Source organism: Caretta caretta, chromosome 2, assembly GCF_965140235.1.
Source record: "Caretta caretta isolate rCarCar2 chromosome 2, rCarCar1.hap1, whole genome shotgun sequence".
Classification (NCBI taxonomy): domain Eukaryota; kingdom Metazoa; phylum Chordata; order Testudines; family Cheloniidae; genus Caretta; species Caretta caretta.
Window position 1 is genome coordinate 198,457,930 of NC_134207.1, and position 17,719 is coordinate 198,475,648.

Below are 17,719 nucleotides of genomic sequence, written 5' to 3' on the forward strand. Positions count from 1 at the left end.
CCAATGGAAGCCAGTCCAGTCTTGTTGACTTATATATCTTATAAATCTTGCAGGCTCCTGAAACTCATGCGTTACTATTCATTATTTGTACAGTAGCAGGAGCCCAAATGGGTAAGGCACCTTCTGAACAAGATGAAGACACAGTCCCTGCCTAGCAGAGCATATAATTTAAAAAGATAAAGACATAGGAGGAGTGCAGGAAGGGAATACAAGGTATAAGCAAAGGGATTGGGGTTGTGATCCATGGGGATCATATTAAGTTACTTTAGTTGTCTTTGAAAAGCTAAACACACTAAGTCCCCCTTCTCCACCTTCCCAGCCCACAACCATTCAGCTCTTTCTGCTCCCTCCACATCAATCCAAACTGTAATTCCACTTTGAGAACTGAGCAAGGAAAGACCTTGGTGAGCAGTAGTGCAAGTGGAGAGGAGAAGGCAGAAGCCAAGTTGCAGGGGATTGAAGACAAAAACTGGAGAGGAGGAATCTGAGGCAATGCCTGCAAGCTGGTTGCTCACTGAGTTTGGAGATAGAGGGAAAAGGGGAAATAGGGTGAGAGTGGGAGTTGGATGAGTGAGGGTGTGGTTTAGGGATGGTGGCTTTTTAAAAATGGGAAAGACTAGAGCATGCCTGGATAGTGAGAGCGAGGAAGAAAGTGAAACTGGGGACAAGGGAGGTCAAGAGAAGTTGGAATCATTAAAGCAGGTGAAGGGCATAGAAAAGGAGACCCAGGAAGAAAAGTTGGTGTTGATGACAGTGGATATCATGTCCCAGATGTGGACTGGTCACAGAGCTTCCATCCCATAGAGATACATGAAGATGTGTTCTCTTTAAGACACTTTAATGCACTGCTGGCTCTAGCTATTACCATCTCAGGTAAGGTATGTTACACAGGACACCGCCTACTGGGTAAACATTAGGATAGAGTTTAACATTCCATTACATGTCCCTCTTTAATTTTACATTCCTATCACTTACAAAGTTTACACTATGATGCTACTTTAAAGTTCAGTACAGTTCAGTCTGTTAAATGTCTCTGAATGTTACTGTTTTTTTAATTACGCAAACATGTAACAACTTTACATCTGGCTGTTTATTAGTTGCAATGACTGGTGTGGAATCTTTGTGTCATGTTCTGCATCTCCCATCTGTAGAGCTTGCTCTGTTGATTGTTCTTTCTGAGGAACAAACTGTAGAAGTCTCCTCTTTTTTTGAACTCTCCATTGTTAGACCTAGTCTGCACTACGAGTTTAGGTTGAAATCAGCAGCGTTATCTCGATTTAACCAAGCACCCAACCACACCACGAAGCCCTTTTTTCGACTTAAAGGGCTCTTAAAATTGATTTCTTTACTCTACCCCCGATGAGGGGATTAGCGCTGAAATCGGCCTTGCCAGGTTGAATTTTGGGTACTGTGGATGCAATTTGACGGTATTGGCCTCCGGGAGCTATCCCAGAGTGCTCAGTTGTGACTGCTCTGGACAGCACTCTCAACTCAGATGCACTGGCCAGGTAGACAGGAAAAGGCCTGCGAACTTTTGAATCTCATTTCCTGTTTGGCCAATGTGGCAAGCTCACCTGCACAGGTCACCATGCAGAGCTCATCATCACAGGAGACCATGCAGTCCCAGAATCGGCAAAGAGCTCCAGCATGGACCGAATGGGAGGTACGGGATCTGATCGCTGTATGGGGAGATGAATTCATGCTGGCAGAACTCCATTCAAAAAGACGAAATTGCCAAAATATTTGAAAAGATCTCCAATGGCAGGAAGGACAGAGGCTATAACAGGGACCTGCAGCAGTGCCAGGTGAAAATTAAGGAGCTCAGGCAAGCCTACCAAAAAACCAGAGAGGCAAATGGCCGCTCCGGTTCAGAGCCCCGGACATGCTGCTTCTATGATGAGCTGCATGCCATTCTAGGCACTACCCCAACCCTGTGCTTTGACTCCGTCCAAGGAGTGGGAGGCAACACAGAAGCAGGTTTTGGGGGGTGAGGAAGATGATGATGAGGAGGAGGTTGTAGATAGCTCCCAGCAAGGAAGCGGAGAAACCAGTTTCCCCAACAGCCAGGATCTGTTTATCAGCCTGGACCTGGATCCAGTACCCCCTGAACCCACCCAAGAAGGGCTCCTGGACCCTGAAGGCAGAGAAGAGACCTCTGGTGAGTGTACCTTTGTAAATATTATATATGGTTTAAAAGCAAGCATGCTCAATGATTAATTTGCCCTGGCATTCGCGGCCAGTACAGCTACTGGAAAAGTCTGTTAATATGTCTGGGGATGGAGTAGAAATCCTCCAGGGACATCTCCATAAAGCTCTCTTGGATGTGCTCCCAAAGCCTTTGCAAAAGATTTCTGGGGAGGGCAGCCTTATTCCATCCACCATGGTAGGACACTTTACCACACCAGGCCAGTAACACGTAGTTGGGAATCATTGCAGAACAAAGCATTGCAGCGTATGGTCCTGGTGTTTGCTGGCATTCAAACAACATCCGTTCTTTATCTCTCTGTTACCCTCCGGAGAGTGATAACATTCATGGTCACCTGGCTGAAATAGGGTGCTTTTAGTAAGCAGACATTCAGAGGTGCCCTTTCCTGCTAGGCTGTTTGCCTGTGGCTGAACAGAAATGTTCCCTGCTGTTAGCCACATGGTGGGGGGGAGGGGTGAAGCCATCATCCCAGAGAATTGGGTGTGTGGTTGCAGGGGGGGGGGTGTTAGTTGGGTTTCTGCTGCACGTGAACCCCAAAACCGCAGCCCCTTCTTTTAAATTGCCAACTCATTTTTAATGGCCAACCCAACGGCTACTTCCTATGGGAAATGAGGGCGCTGCTGTTTGAAACTATTCCCACATGTTATGAAGGTTAAAGAAGCCAAAAGACTGTGGCTTACCATGGCTGCTTGCAAGTCAAATTCTGCCACCCGGCCCTGCATGAGTGATCTCTCACACCAAACTGGCATACCCTCAATAAGAGGCAAAATGCGACCTTGTAATGAAAGCACATGTGCTATGTAATGTTAACAGCAAGGTTTACCGTGAAAGAGCGTACCCATTGTTCTATAAAATGTGTCTTTTTAACTTCCATTCTCTCCTTTTTTCCCCTCCACCAGCTGCATATGTTTCTCCTTCCCAGAGGCTAGCGAAGATTAGAAGGCGAAAAAAAAAAAACTCGTGATGAAATGTTCTCTGACCTCATGCTGTCCTCCCACACTGACAGAGCACAGCAAAATATGTGGAGGCAGACAATCTCAGAGTGCAGGAAAACACAATATGACCACGAGGAGAGGTGGCAGGCTGAAGATGATAGGTGGTGTCAGCTTGCTGAAAGAAGGCAGGAGTCAATGCTCAGGCTGCTGGAGGATCAAACTCATATGCTCCAGCATATGGTTGAGATTCAGGAAAGGCAGCAGGAGCACAGAGTGCCGCTACAGCCCCTGTGTAACCAACCGCCCTCCTTCCCAAGTTCCATAGCCTCCTCACCCAGACACCCAAGAACACGGTGGGGGGGCCTCTAGCCACCCAGCCACTCCACCCCTGAAGATTATCCAAGCAACAGAAGGCTGGCATTCAATACGTTTTAAAGTTTTAAAGTGCTGTGTGGCCTTGTCCTTCCCTCCTCCACCACCCCTCCCGGGCTACCTTGACAGTTATCCCCCTATTTGTGTTATGAATAAATAAAGAATGCATGAATGTGAAGCAACAATGACTTTATTACCTCTGCAAGTGGTGAGCAAAGGAGGGAGAGAAGGGTGCTTAGCTTACAGGAAAGTAGAGTGAACCCGGGGGGGGGGGCGGGGGTTTCCATCAAGAAGAAACAAACAGAAGTTTCACACTTGTAGCCTGGCCAGTCATGAAACTGGTTTTCAAAGCTTCTCTGATGCGTACCGCGCCCTCCTGTGCTCTTCTAACCGCCCTGGTGTCTAGCTGCGTATAATCAGCGGCCAGGCGATTTGCCTCAACCTCCCACCCCACCATAAACATCTCCCCCTTACTCTCACCGATATTGTGGAGTGCACAGCAAGCAGTAATAACAGTGGGAATATTGGTTTCACTGAGGTCTAAATGACTCAGTAAACTGTGCCAGCGTGCTTTTAAACACCTAAATGCACATTCTACCACCATTCTGCACTTGCTCAGCCTATAGTTGAACAGCTCCTGACTACTGTCCAGGCTGCCTGTGTACGGCTTCGTGAGCCATGGCATTAAGGGGTAGGCTGGGTCCCCAAGGATAACTATAGGCATTTCAACATCCCCAATGGTTATTTTCTGGTTTGGAAAGTAAGTCCCTTGCTGCAGCTGTTCAACAGACCAGAGTTCCTGAAGATGCGAGCGTCATGTACCTTTCCCGGCCATCCCACGTTGATGTTGCTGAAACGTCCCTTGTGATCCACCAGAGCTTGCAGCACTATTGAAAAGTAGCCCTTGCAGTTTATGTACTCGCTGCCTTGGTGCTCTGGTGCCAAGACAGGGATATGGGTTCCATCTATTGTCCCACCACAGTTAGGGAATCCCATTGCAGCAAAGCCATTCACTATGACCTGCACATTTCCCAGGGTCACTACCCTTGATATCAGCAGATCTTTGATTGCGTGGGCTACTTGCATCACAGCAGCCCCAACAGTAGATTTGCCCACTCCAAATTGATTCCCAAGTGACCGGTAGCTGTCTGGCCTTGCAAGCTTCCACAGGGCTATCGCCACTCGCTTCTCAACTGTGAGGGCTGCTCTCATCTTGGCATTCTTGCGCTTCAGGGCAGAGGAAAGCAAGTCACAAAGTTCCATGAAAGTGCCCTTACACATGCGAAAGTTTCGCAGCCACTGGGAATCGTCCCAGACCTGCAACACTATGCGGTCCCACCAGTCTGTGCTTGTTTCCTGGGCCCAGAATCGGCGTTCCACAGCATGAACCTGCCCCATTAGCACCATGATGTGCACATTGCAGGGGCCCGTACTTTGTGAGAAGTCTGTGCCCATGTCCTCATCACTCTCATCACCGTGCTGCTGTCGCCTCCTCCTCGCCTGGTTTTGCTTTTCTTGCAGGTTCTGGTTCTGCATATCCTGCTGGATAACACACGCGGTGTTTATAGTGCTCATAACTGCCGCGGTGATCTGAGCGGGCTCCATGTTCTCAGTGCTATGGTGTCTGCGCTGACAAAAGGCGCGGAACGATTGTCTGCCGTTGCTCTGATGGAGGAAGGGGCGACTGACAACATGGCTTACAGGGTTGGCTTACAGGGAATTAAAATCAAGAACGACGGTGGCTTTTCATCAAGGAGAAACAGAATGGCCCCTCAAGGATAGAACTCAAAACCCTGGGGTTAGCAGGCCGTTGATTTCATGGAGGGAAGGAGGGAGGAGAAAATGAATACAAACAAATCTGGTCTATTTCTTGTTTTGATCCACTTCATCTATCTTTATACATCTTGCTGGCAGCAGATGGTGGAGTACGAATGCTAGCCATCGTCATCTTGTGGGTGCTCATTAGAAGACAGTGCAATACGACTGCCGGCAGGACTGAATCACCATGAGATGAAACTTAAAAGGGAAATGACCTGGCTAAGTCACTCCCATGTTTTCCCAGGCGCCCCTGACGACCTCACCGAGGTCGGCTAAAAGAGCACCCTGGAGTATGGCGACGATGGCTACCAGTCATACTTCCACTCAGAGCCATGTTGTTGCAACAATTCACAGCCTAGCCATAGCTGCTTGCCTCAGTACTGAATATTGTGGGTTTGTTCGCATCATAGTACTAGAGAACTGGAGCAGCTGAGATAATTTCTTTTACCTTTTTGAAGGAAATTTCTTGATTTAGCCCCCATAACCACAATGTGTTGGACTTTAATAGTTCATTCAGTGGTTTTGTCACCATGGAAAGGTCTTTTAGGTGTCAACCAAGGTAATTTACTATCTCCAGTATCTGGTATCTATCTCAGTTCTGGTACATTTGTTGGTGCATTCAATTCTCAAATAGCTTTTACTTTCTCAGGGCAAGTATGGATTCAACCTTAGTTTATTGTCTGTCCCAAAAAACTTGATTTGGGGTAGGCAGAAGACACATTTTTCCTTGTTTAGCTTCAGTCCGCACTAACTGACTAGGCTTAAAGCTTCAATGAGGGTTTTGTTGTGTTCTTCCATCAAAGACCCATATATCAAAATATTCTCCATGAAAACTACAACTTCATTTGTGTTCATTAATAGTTCTGCCATCATTCTTTGGAAAAAAAATCAGGTGCACTAGTAATCCCAAGAGGTAACTTCAAAAGCAAAATCTTCTGAAGGGTCTGATAAATGTAGTCAGTTTAGCACTCTCTTTAGCTAAATAAATTTGCCAGATTCTGCCTGAGGCATCCAGCTTGAAGAATATTGTAGCTCCTTCCACTTTGGGGAGGAAGTCATCCTGTGTTGGGAGGATATATTTTTCTTTCAACTGCTTCATTAAGTTTTAAGATCCACACAGATTCATATTTTCCATATTTCTTTATAACGTTGCAACCATTGGGGCACACCCTGCTGTTAGCTCAGAGATTTTTTTTTTGATTATGCCAATCTGTTCCATTCTCTTTAACTCAGTTTCCACTTTGCGAGAGGAATCCTCTGAGGTGTAGGTATACTATATGAGCGGTTTCCAAAGCTTTTCCCCACAAGGGACCCCTTTGGCAATTTACTGAGTGTCCCAGACTCCTTTCATTTCTGGTACTACTGGAATTTCCCCACTAGCGTGGGACTGCCCCAGCCAGCGTGACTTCACAAGCACAGTGTATGCAAGGTCACGACCTCTGCACAGCACAACCTTGCAAGCATGGTGCACAAGAAGTGCATGAGAGGTCACATAGTTCACAGGATGCCATTTTAGGAACATGATGGCATCCTCAGACCCCACTTTGGGAACCGCTGCACTTTATAGTTCAGCATTGTCTCAAAGTTATTTGTACTGGATCTCCTTTCAAAAGTCCAACATCACCACCTCTCACTAGGCTACTACATTGCAGTGGAGAAGGTTGTTGATCTTTGATCCTTTGATCACAAACTCTGAATGCAAAGCTTTTGTCTTTGTAAGTTGTTTCTATGGTGAACTGGCCCAGGCAGTTCAGAATACCTCCAGGGCTGGTCAAGGCTGTGTCAGGTAATTTCAGCTCTGGGAGGGGATGAAGGTGATTGTAAGACCCTTCTGATATGCTGGGCCATCCCTAGGGCAGTGCAGGGCCCAGGACAAATCCCCTCTTTGGCCGAGGCCCCACCTGCACTTCACCTCTTCCCCCAAGCCTCCCCCTCGTCTCTTTCTGCCCCTGCTCCGCCCCCTCCCCGCCCCCATTCCACTCCTTTCCTGAATCCCCCGCCACGGCCCCACCTCTTTCCGGCTTCCACCCCCTCCCCTGAGCAACTCTGGGAGCCGGCGGGGTGGAGCAGAGCGGAGCGAAGCGGGGCAGGCTGGGGCCATGTTGCTCGTTGCTGTCGGTGCCAGGCCTCCCGATAACCTCCCAGGACACCCTGGACCCCACATCCTGAAGCAGTTGCCCCGGTCTGTCCTATGGATGGGACGGCTCTGCTGATATGACTCTCATGTCTGCACCTGAGTCAACTTTAAATTCAATAGCCTTTCCATGAATAGTCAGTTTCACTCTCCAGGCGGGCTTTGTCTCATCACATGTGACAGATCCCAGAAACAATGGCTCTTGACTGTCTGTAACATGAGTCTGCTCCCTGGCTCCCCTAGTACTGCAAACAGATGCAAAATGTCCATCTTTAGTATATTCATTAAATCTTATTCCTTTGGCTGGACATACACTTTTGGGGCTGTGAATTTTTCCACTCTTGTGCCTTTCATCTTTTTTGTTATTCTGGCAGTTATCACTCCTTGCCTGAGGGGGTTTATGATAATGACATTTAGGACACATGCTGGGTCTGTTTACAGCCTCTAAGATAGTTTCTGGTTTGGCAAATTCCTGCTGCTGTTTCACAAGTTCACAGAATGCTTTTCTATCTGAATAGCTGTGGGTAGGGTTACATTTGTTTTTAGTTATAGCTGCTGTGAAAGACAGTTGTCTGTCAGACTAATAACCGATATATCTGCCATATTTCCATGTTTTACAGGCCCCCCCAAAATACTGGTTTTTTCAGCCAATACAAGTAAAGCTCTGATAAAAAAAAAATTCAGCAGAGCACCCTGGTTATTGAATTATCTGGTGAAAACATGCCCTTTCATAAACCACATTTCTCTGAAGTATAAAGTATGCATCAAACATAGCCAGAACCCTTTTTATGGTCCCCTTTGTGGCTGTCTTCAGGAAAGCTAAAAGACATAGATATGTTCTGCCTACTTCCCAATAGCATACATTAAAAAGCATACCTGAATATCTCCAGTTTCCTTGCGGAGTTTGGCTGCAATGTGAAATCTTGTAAAATGCTGCTTTCTAGTTGGTCCATTCTGAAGGTCTGTCAAAGCTGACATTCTCTGGGGCATTGTAGAGTGGCATGTTGATGAGAACAAACCTGCAACCTTAATTTTTTCTTCTTCTGCTTGCAAGGCTGTGTTGCTACTTTCCATCTACTTCTTTTCTCCTCTCGCATTAGTTAGGCTGCCTTCACTTCTGACACCATGTATTGTGTTGGCCAGATATGTATTGGTTACAGAGCTTCCACCACAAAGACATATATGAGGATATGTTCTCTCTAAGGTACTTTGGGTGTGTCTACACCACAGTTAAACACCCACCGCTGGCCCGGGCTATGGGGCTGTAAAATTGCAGTGTAGACATTTGGCTCAGGCTGGAGCCCAGGCTCTGAGACCCTGTGAGTGGGAAGGGTCCCAGAGTGTGGCCTTCAGCTCAAGCCTGAATGTCTACAGCTCAGTTAAACAGCCCTGAAGCCTGAGCCTGCGAGCCTAAGGCAGCTGACACAGGCCAGTCGTGAGTGTTTAATTGCAGTGTAGACATACCCTTAAATGCATTGCTGGCTGTAGCTATTAGCAGTTCGGGAAAGGTATGTTACACATGACACCACCTAGAGGGTAAACATTATAATAGTTTAATATTCCATTACAGTGGAGAAGGAGGGAGTGCCGGTAAATAACATTAACAGGTGAGGTGGGCAATTTTTTTTGACAATGCTTGGGAAAAAGATTCTCCATTTTTCAAAGAAGCTCAAATTAACACTTTCATTTCATCATGTCAAACCCAAAAATTCAGAGAAAAATAAAACATATATTAGAAGGAGGGGTCATTTGCAATGCCACTTGGGAAGGTACTGAATTGATATTTAACTGGTTAGTGCATGGTTAGTGCTTCTTTGTAGAGCACGGAAAAGGACCCTAGTTCATTTTGCAGGGGGATACCCATCCAAAGGTCAGAACAAGTGATTTTGTTTGCATGTTTTCAGTGGTTAAAGTCCCAGCCCTGTACCCTTGGGAATCAGTGCATGGGTGTTACATCACTAATTCCAATCACCAGCTGGCCAGTCAGAAAATGGCTTTGCATTTGTAATATTTCACCCAGTGCCCAACACATTCATCACAAGTGGCCTCAGCTGGAAAACTACTGATTGCTCACCGTCTGAAATACAGCAATTTCCTCAGGAACAACTGAAAAACCTGCTGCCACAAAATATTCCTTCATTTGTCACTTTGAGTTCTCTGTAGGTTCTTGGTAAACAGACAGACCTATTCTCTTGAGCCAGGCAGAGAAACTGGGTTAAACATTTTTGCCTGACACACTTGTTAATATCAGTTGTATTCTCTGTGGTGTTCTGGAGAAGAAAGCACAGAGCAGGTGCCACTTTTACAACCACTAATCGAGCATGGCTGTGACTCATAGCACTTTTCTAACTCTGCTGTTTACCTCTGTTGCCCCCTTTTTGACCCAACCAGCTAGTCAAAGTTCAGGGCCCTGAAGATGTTTCAGCTGGAAGTAGAAATTGATGATGGAGTCTTGTATTTTCTTTGACGCAATCTTGTTTATTTACAAGGAATGTAAGAAGTCCTGTGTCTCTGGATGCAGAAGGAGCCAAGAACAGAAGCAGCAGTTTCTTAGCTTACAGCCCCCAAGCCTCTTTAGCCAACACCAGACCCAAAAACTCTCTCTCTCTAGCTTATTCCAGGGTCTGTTGTTAATTTAGATGGAACATATGGACGAAAAGTGTTCAGATCCTGGCACTGTCCAGCATTAAAGAGTGTTAAACAAGGTTTGATATACAGAGGCTGTTAGTACCATGTTAAACACATCATTAAAAAACCTTTAAACCTTTTATTAAAAAACAGAAAAGAAGGGAAAAAACAGTTAAAGCATTTGAAATGTAAAGTATTAAGTAGGGTTTTCATTTTCACACCTTTTCCTTTAGCTTGAGACAGTTATTAGAAAGAAACCCTCTAGTTTGAAACAGTCTTTTAGATGGTATCAAAGATGCTAATAACTCTCCTTTTGGGGCGGGGGGGGGGGAGAGATTAGGTGAGATGAGCTAGAGCTGTTGTTATTAAAGTCTGATCTCATTTCCAAAGAAGACAAAACAAGACAAACACACGCAAAAGGGCAAAAGATAGAAAATGGACCTTCTGTCTCTGGGATTGACTCACACGTGCACCCTCATTGCTGGAAAAACACAGTCATGGCACATGGTCTTATCAGGCACGCTGACACCTGGCAAACTCTTACCTATGGGTGGCGCATACAAGAGGCAGAGAGGAGCAAGCGGCGGGTGGAGGGGCCTCTGAGGAAGAGATGGAATGGGGGAGGGAAGAGACAGAGCAAGGGCGGGGCCATGGGGGAAGAGGAAGAGCAGGTGCGGGAAGAAGCAGAGCGAGGGTGGGGTGGAGCAGGGGGGCGGAACCACGGTCTGGGCACTGGTGGCCCCCCCCACTTCTAGGGAATTTCCGGTGCTCACGTAAGCCTCCCAAAATGAAAAAGTCACTCACCGCCTATGCTTTTAACAGCATCAAACTGTTTAGGGCATTATTTTATTTGTCTCTGTGGTCACAGGCTTACAGCAATGTTCAAAAATATGCATCTTGGCAAACTCTTATTAGACATAACAAAAAGGGGAGAGAGAGAAGAAAGAAGAAATACGGTAGGGAAGGAAAAGGACACACTGGGGACTGAAAGAGACAAAGTCTCACATGGCAGGTAGTGTTCAGGATTTAGCCAAAGCCAGTGGACATGGCAACGTCATCTGGTACCTGTGGGTCCTGATCTGGTCAGTACATCTTTCAGGATTAGCATGAAGAAGTCTGGGAGCTGGTGGAGTGCCAAGATGGTGAAGCCGTCTATTTGTCTCTCCAAGTCTTTCTTTAAGGACACAAAAGAGGAATGATGAGTGGAATAGCCCATCCCCAGCCCATCCCCTCATTATTTGTCCACAAATTAGGCCTAGTTTCTGATACACCAATTTTAGTTCACTGATTTCTGGTTCCACACTTTTCTTGTTTACCAGGCATGATCTTAACACAGTCCTTGAGTTATATCAATAGCCCTTTTTGTTTGGACTAATTCAGTCTGTTTCCATTGTACCCTCAACATTCATTGTTATAAGGTACTGTGACACTTCATGAACATACACTCACTTCTTACGGTTGAGCTCACAAATGGAGTAAGTTTGTAGGCCTAGTTATGGCAACAGGTCACACTGTACTTATAGGCTTCTGCTTGGCTTTCTTGCCTCTTCCTCTCTCTGTTCTTGTCTCTTAGACTACCTTCCCAAGTGGCACAGCCTACGTCAGAAAAACTTATGTTGCTCAGAAGGGTGAATATCCACCTTCCCCCCACCCGGCCCAGCAAGCGATATAAATTACACTGACATAAACACTCATGTATACAGTGCTATGTTGGCAGGAGAGCTTTTCCCGCCGACAAAGCGTCTGCTGCTCGCAGATGTGGTTTTTTCATGCCAGTGGAAGAGCTCTCTCCCATCAGCATAGAGCATCTTTACCAGATGCATTTCAGCGGCACAGCTGTATTGGTGTATCTGTGCTGCAGCAGCGCTGTATGTATAGACATGGCCCAAGTTTCTGTGTGATCTCTGTTTCGCCACTCCACATACATCCCTCCATTCAAAACAATTCTAAGTCAGAAGTTCCTGGGCAGGTTCATGCACACCTGTTGTCTTAAGTGCAGGAAAGGGAGGCCTCCTTACAGTTATGTTAACTAATGGGTGAGTTCACACCTATCAACCTCAATGGGGTGTTAACTCAACCCATAACAAGAAGCAGCTCATATTGTTTATTTTATCTAAACTATGTAGGCTTCTCCAAAGGTTCATCAATCATTGCACCTCTCCCCAACAGTGTCTTTTGTATGGAATCATGAAACTATATTTGTCTCTTATTATCCTTAGCCAGAAAAAAAAGCTAATAGCCCTCTAAATGCATAATTACCATCAATTAATGTAGTGCAGTTCATGCACGGCTTTGCATCTGGTTATGAATCAAAGGACTAACAAGGAAATATTTTGTAATGTCTAAATTTATTTTAAATTTGACATGGGATTTCTACACTGAGAAAATTGACATTTCAAAACTTTTACTAGACTATGTACCTCAAAAAACCAACAAGGTGGGGTGGGGGGCTAATAGCACGGGTTAGAGCCAAGCACATGTAGGCAAGAACTATGCAAACTTCCTTACATGAGGCCTGATAAGTTGAGGTGCTGTCAATTGGAGTTGAGGGCCCGCAGCACCTTGCAGGACTGGCCTCATAGCGTGGCTTCTGACCTTACATCCCCCAAAACTCTCCAAGGACTGAACTTGTGAGAGGCTGTTTGCGTTCCAAGAGATGTTGAGCGCCCTCAGCTCCTGTTGGGCAGGTGAGGGCACTCAGCACATCTTGGAAGGTGCTCACTCATTATGAAGACTGGTCCTCACATTTAGCTGGGATGGAATCTAGTTTTCATTTGGCCCCATCTCTAATAGCAATCAAGGTTTCTCTTCCAATTATCAACCCATTTGTTATAGCATGATGGAAACTGGTTTACAATCTCTCCCCTTAGGTTTACACACTGCAAGTAGCACCAGCATCATCCTTTTCTAGCAAGGTAGGTGCCTCCAGCAATAGGGTGAGTACTGCCAACTGCAATTAAACACTTTGAAAACAATGTGCAGTATTTCAGTGTATGAATAGTGACAAGCACATCTTGCCTTGCAGACTTCTAGGCTGTTGGACTGGGTGCATTTGCCATCAAGGCTGCATCCTTTACCCACTCAGATCAACCAGAATTTTACCAGTACTTTAACGGGAGGCAGCTAGGATGTGCGTCCATCTGTGCATACATAACTCCCACTACTTATGCACGCACATTGAGGAAAGAATAGATCCTCTAAGGCTCACACTGCAAGAATAGCACTACAACAAAGTAACTGCACTGCTCAAATGCATCCACTAGGACATGTTGTATCAGTGTTCTGAATACTGCAGTTAAAAGGACTATCCTTTTGAAAATAATGCATGGATTCAAAGAAGCTGTTTTGTTGAAAGGGGCTTGTTCTCCCTCTGGCCAAGCATCAGCAAAGCAAGTGGTTGATTGCCCCACATAGATTTCTAATTCATGGGCCACTCTAATCTTCTTAGAAAGGGAAACAGAGGTAGTGTATGGCCTCATCCCCTTCAGTAGCATGAGATCCAAACTGTAAGACCCACCTTGCCCTCCGTGCACATATATGGAACCCTCCTCCCCATTGGCATCAGTGTGGGGGTATGTGGACATACAGAAGGAGACTAGTTGTATGTTCCTCTTCAAGCTATATCTTACTTTGGAAAGGATTGCATTCAAAGGGCCTGCTTCTGACCCCCTTAAGGCTGTACTGCACCACCCTGGATTCATCTGGTGTGGGAAATCCCCAGGTGGCATAGCTCACTCTACTTTGGGGAAGGGCCTGGGAAAGGGGTGTATGGCCAGGGCATGGCAATCTCCAGCTAACCCCTGCCTGTGGGAGCAGCCAACGGGAGCTACCAGTTGCTCGCTGTAAGATAGAGCAGCCCTGACGCTAATGTATTCTAAGCAAGTCGACTGCAGGGTGTCGCTGTGAGGGTTGTGGTACACTGACTCTTTTTGATATCTGGCAGCGTGCAGGGAGTACCACGTGCTCACAGCTGAGGGCTGCGGGCGCTCTTGCCTGTGGTGGGTGATCGTAAACACTCACGCATTTTCAGTAACAGAGCATTCCGATGCCAGAAGTGAAACAATGCAAACACCTTAGTGAAATATCTACCCCAGTGAATGAGGAGCAAAGCTCACTGACTTCAATGGAGCCAGGATTTCACCCAGTGACTTTACCAGTTACAACAAAAGATCAAACCCAACAGTTCCTAACCCAGCCCCCCAGGGAGGTCCACTACAGAGGTATAAAGCTAACAGAGTCTTGTAACCCCTCCATACCATCCTCTGCCCTGCAGGCCACTTTTCTGTATCCTCCTACTGCAGCTACTGCTAGCCCCCTACGCAGGTGTGATTGGCCCAGCTCTCCTGCTTCCAAGGGCCTAGATTGCCCCTGGCCCAGCTTCCCCTCTGCAGCTGGCTCCCAAGCTGCTGTCCAGCCTGCTGAACCCAGACACATGCAGCCTCTGACTCTCTGCTCTGCCTTGTTGCCCGTGAGCTAAATTGTACTTCCCTTTCCTGTACTCTGGCGATAATGGAGCTCTTGACTGGCTGGATCTTGAACTGGGAGGCAACACAGCGCCCAATAATAAGCCAACAAGATCATTACAGTGTCTTGCACTGGGGACAAGCCCAGCATCCAGTAGACTCAGCCCTGAGACAATACAGGGGTGGCTTACAGCCAGGTGCAGCATGTTGAGTCTCCAGCTTCTGCCCCCTACAGTATGTATCAACAAATAACAAACTCTCAATTGACAAACAGAGAATACACATACTATGTTATAAGCAGCAACAGTGGTTCCTGAAAAGGTGAGTCGTGTCCAGGTCTCCCCTTTTAGGGCTGTTTTGAAAAAGGTCTCCATATTTCTGTACTTGGGAGGAAAGATTTTACCCTCCAGTAGATTCACTTGTTTCCATTGAAATGTCTCACTTCACTGCTAGAACCTGCAGTGATACACAGAGAAACACAATTTAGAATCAAAGGAGAATCTCAATTTTGTTTACTTTTTTTTTTTTTGGCCAAAGGACACATATTTCAGTGAATTTAGTGCTCATGAAAAGTGTCACACTGATAGCACAGGACACCATGGAGACCTCTCTCCGTGACAGGTATAGTACCAGCAACGGCGCAGCATACTTCTCCACACCATCCACCCAACACATCTAGGCACTGACGTGGAGGCTCCATACCTTGGGTTAAGAGTGTAGGGACCAGATTTTTAAAGATGTTTAGGCACTTAAAGATGTAGATCGCCCCCCCCCCCATTTGAACTCCCATTTGAAATTAATGGGGTTTAGGCATCTGGGCACTTTTGATAATCCCAGTAGGTGCCTCTCCGCATCTTTCAGCGCCTCAATATGTTTAAATATCTAGGCTTAGGTCCCTATGTCCATTCAATTGCGTCTTCTTGTAGAGGCCATCAGCAGACTTATGTAATTATTACAGGCACTAGTGCCAAGGTACCCCACACTTCTAAGGTATCGCACCAGATGTATCACAGCTCAGAGGCAAGTTCTAGAGGCACTTCAGATACTAGCTCCTGTAGGCACTAGCCCTGGTGGGTCCCAATTATGATACAGGCATATGGTAAATGAAGGGCATTTTACTAGGGCTGGCAGAAAGGGGAAGGTTACAAATAACCTAGGTACAGTAAGTTAAGCATTGCAATTGAATGTTAAACAATAACAGTTCCTATCGGGGCTTTTGGGGTGGGCAGACCAATACTGAGTAAAGGCTCCTCAAGGCTTGTGCCTATCCAGTCCAGCCTCTGCTACAGACTAATAACAACTTCCAGGTTTCTAGGCCAGGATCAGTTAGTGGTGTGTCTCATTGGGACCCCTATGCATTGGCTCCCAGTCTCTGCTGCTTCCCCACCAGTCCCAAAGGGACCTGCACCCAGTCACAACACTGACAGTCACCTCCTGTTCCACGTGCAGTTCCCTGTCTCATGCTGCAGCCTGCTCTGCACACAGCTCTCTGGCGGTTCCCATGCTGTATTCAGCTGCCCAGCTGCTCCGGCCTTTCCACACTGTTGGGACTTCCCCAAGTGCTAGGTTACTTCCTAGGTCAGAGTCTTTCCCTAGAGTTTCTTCCCCTTCCCTGATGAGTCATAGATCAGTGGGGTAGAGGTTGATGGGAATAGCAGTTTCCTGCTTAACCGATTCATCACAGTTTCAAATTGGTGCCAGCTGTGATGGTGCCTTTTGTGTGGAGGACATATGTCCACTAGAGGCTGAACTAAGATCACTATCTCATTTCACACAGGCCAAAGAGCCAGCACGTGGAAGCCACTTTTGGTCACGAATAACCTGGGCTGGATGGCACTCAAGGACCTAGAGATACAGGCTGTTTATCATTTTATCAATCACCCTGGTCTATACCATTCCTAGAAAAAAAAAACATCTGAACACAAGAAATCCCGCTGCAGCTTAGAAATCAGTATGTTCGTTTTGCCTGGGCATTTCTTGGGGAAAAGTACCAGTAACAAAATGGCCTGGCAAATATACAAAATGTATATGAGGCTATTATTATTTCCCTCTATACCCTTATTAGTTACTGGCATGTGCAACCCTGTATTCATCTTAGAACAGCACGTAAAGTGCCTACTAACACTCTGCTGGGGCAAGTATGAGCCTCCTCCTACACTCTGTATTCCCTATATAACCCCTAAAAGAAACATTCACATTTGACTCTGATTCATGGTCCTTATAGAAGTGCAATATAGCTTATTGTGAGCTTAGAAATAGAATGAACAGCCTATGGTATATTTTTCTACAGTGTATTTTTCCACAGTACTTTTGCTGTGTGTATATTGTCTTATTTGATTTCCATCCAAAATATGATTGGTGTAACACTCTATTGCAATCAGATTGTCCTCCTACCTATGTATTTCTGTATAAATTTGTGAATGAGCCAGCATGCACAGATAAAACCTCCAGCTTTAGCATCATTAGCTAAGGACAGCTTTGTTAAATGACCTGTATATCACAAAGCTCAAGGCAAGCTGAAGCAGAAAAACCCCTGTGAATACAGGGTCTCTGTCACAAACTTGTGCTGTTACCATGTACCCCATTTATTAAATATGATGGTTGAGTAAATTAGATCAAGAAAGTTACCACTACAATGGTATTCACCCTTCCATTATTAAAGACTGATTCTCATATCACTTGAGGTATTTATACTATGCCTTTTTTCCCTCCCCAAGTGGCTAGTTCTAGAATGAACGTCTGATAAAATTCAGCACAATCAGGTATGTAAGAAAAACACTGTCATGCTGAAGAGATTGTGATATGTTGCAAGAGCCATATTGAATGAAGGAGATAATATTGGTATAGGTTACGCAAAGCTCTGTTTTTATTCTTAGAGGTTAACACCTCTGGTTACTGAATAGAAAAGATAAGTTAATATACATGCTCTTTGATCATTTTGGAAGGAAATTAAATACTTTGTGGAGAAATACTGAAATGAAAGCTATTTGTCCTGTGCTTACTAATATATATGCTGGGTCCCCAAATATTCTGCACTTGGTTTCTTTCTTTGGGAATACGTGTTCTAATGGATTAAATTTAGGAGTGTAAACGAGGAGTTCTGAGTTCTCAACTCCACTGCTCAATTCTTAAATGAATCACACAGTACCATAGAATCTCAAGG

General features: G+C 45.7%; 1 long non-coding RNA gene across 1 annotated transcript; it reads right to left on the reverse strand.

Annotated features, from left to right (window-relative positions):
* Nucleotides 1-10,901: 10,901 nt before the first annotated feature.
* Nucleotides 10,902-16,105, reverse strand: LOC125630924 (uncharacterized). The gene is made up of 3 exons (XR_007354824.2): nucleotides 15,988-16,105; nucleotides 14,844-15,012; nucleotides 10,902-11,267 (listed from the first exon to the last, which is right to left on the reverse strand). It is a non-coding gene; the product is annotated as an uncharacterized LOC125630924 (long non-coding RNA).
* Between the last annotated feature and the right edge of the window lie 1,614 nt (nucleotides 16,106-17,719).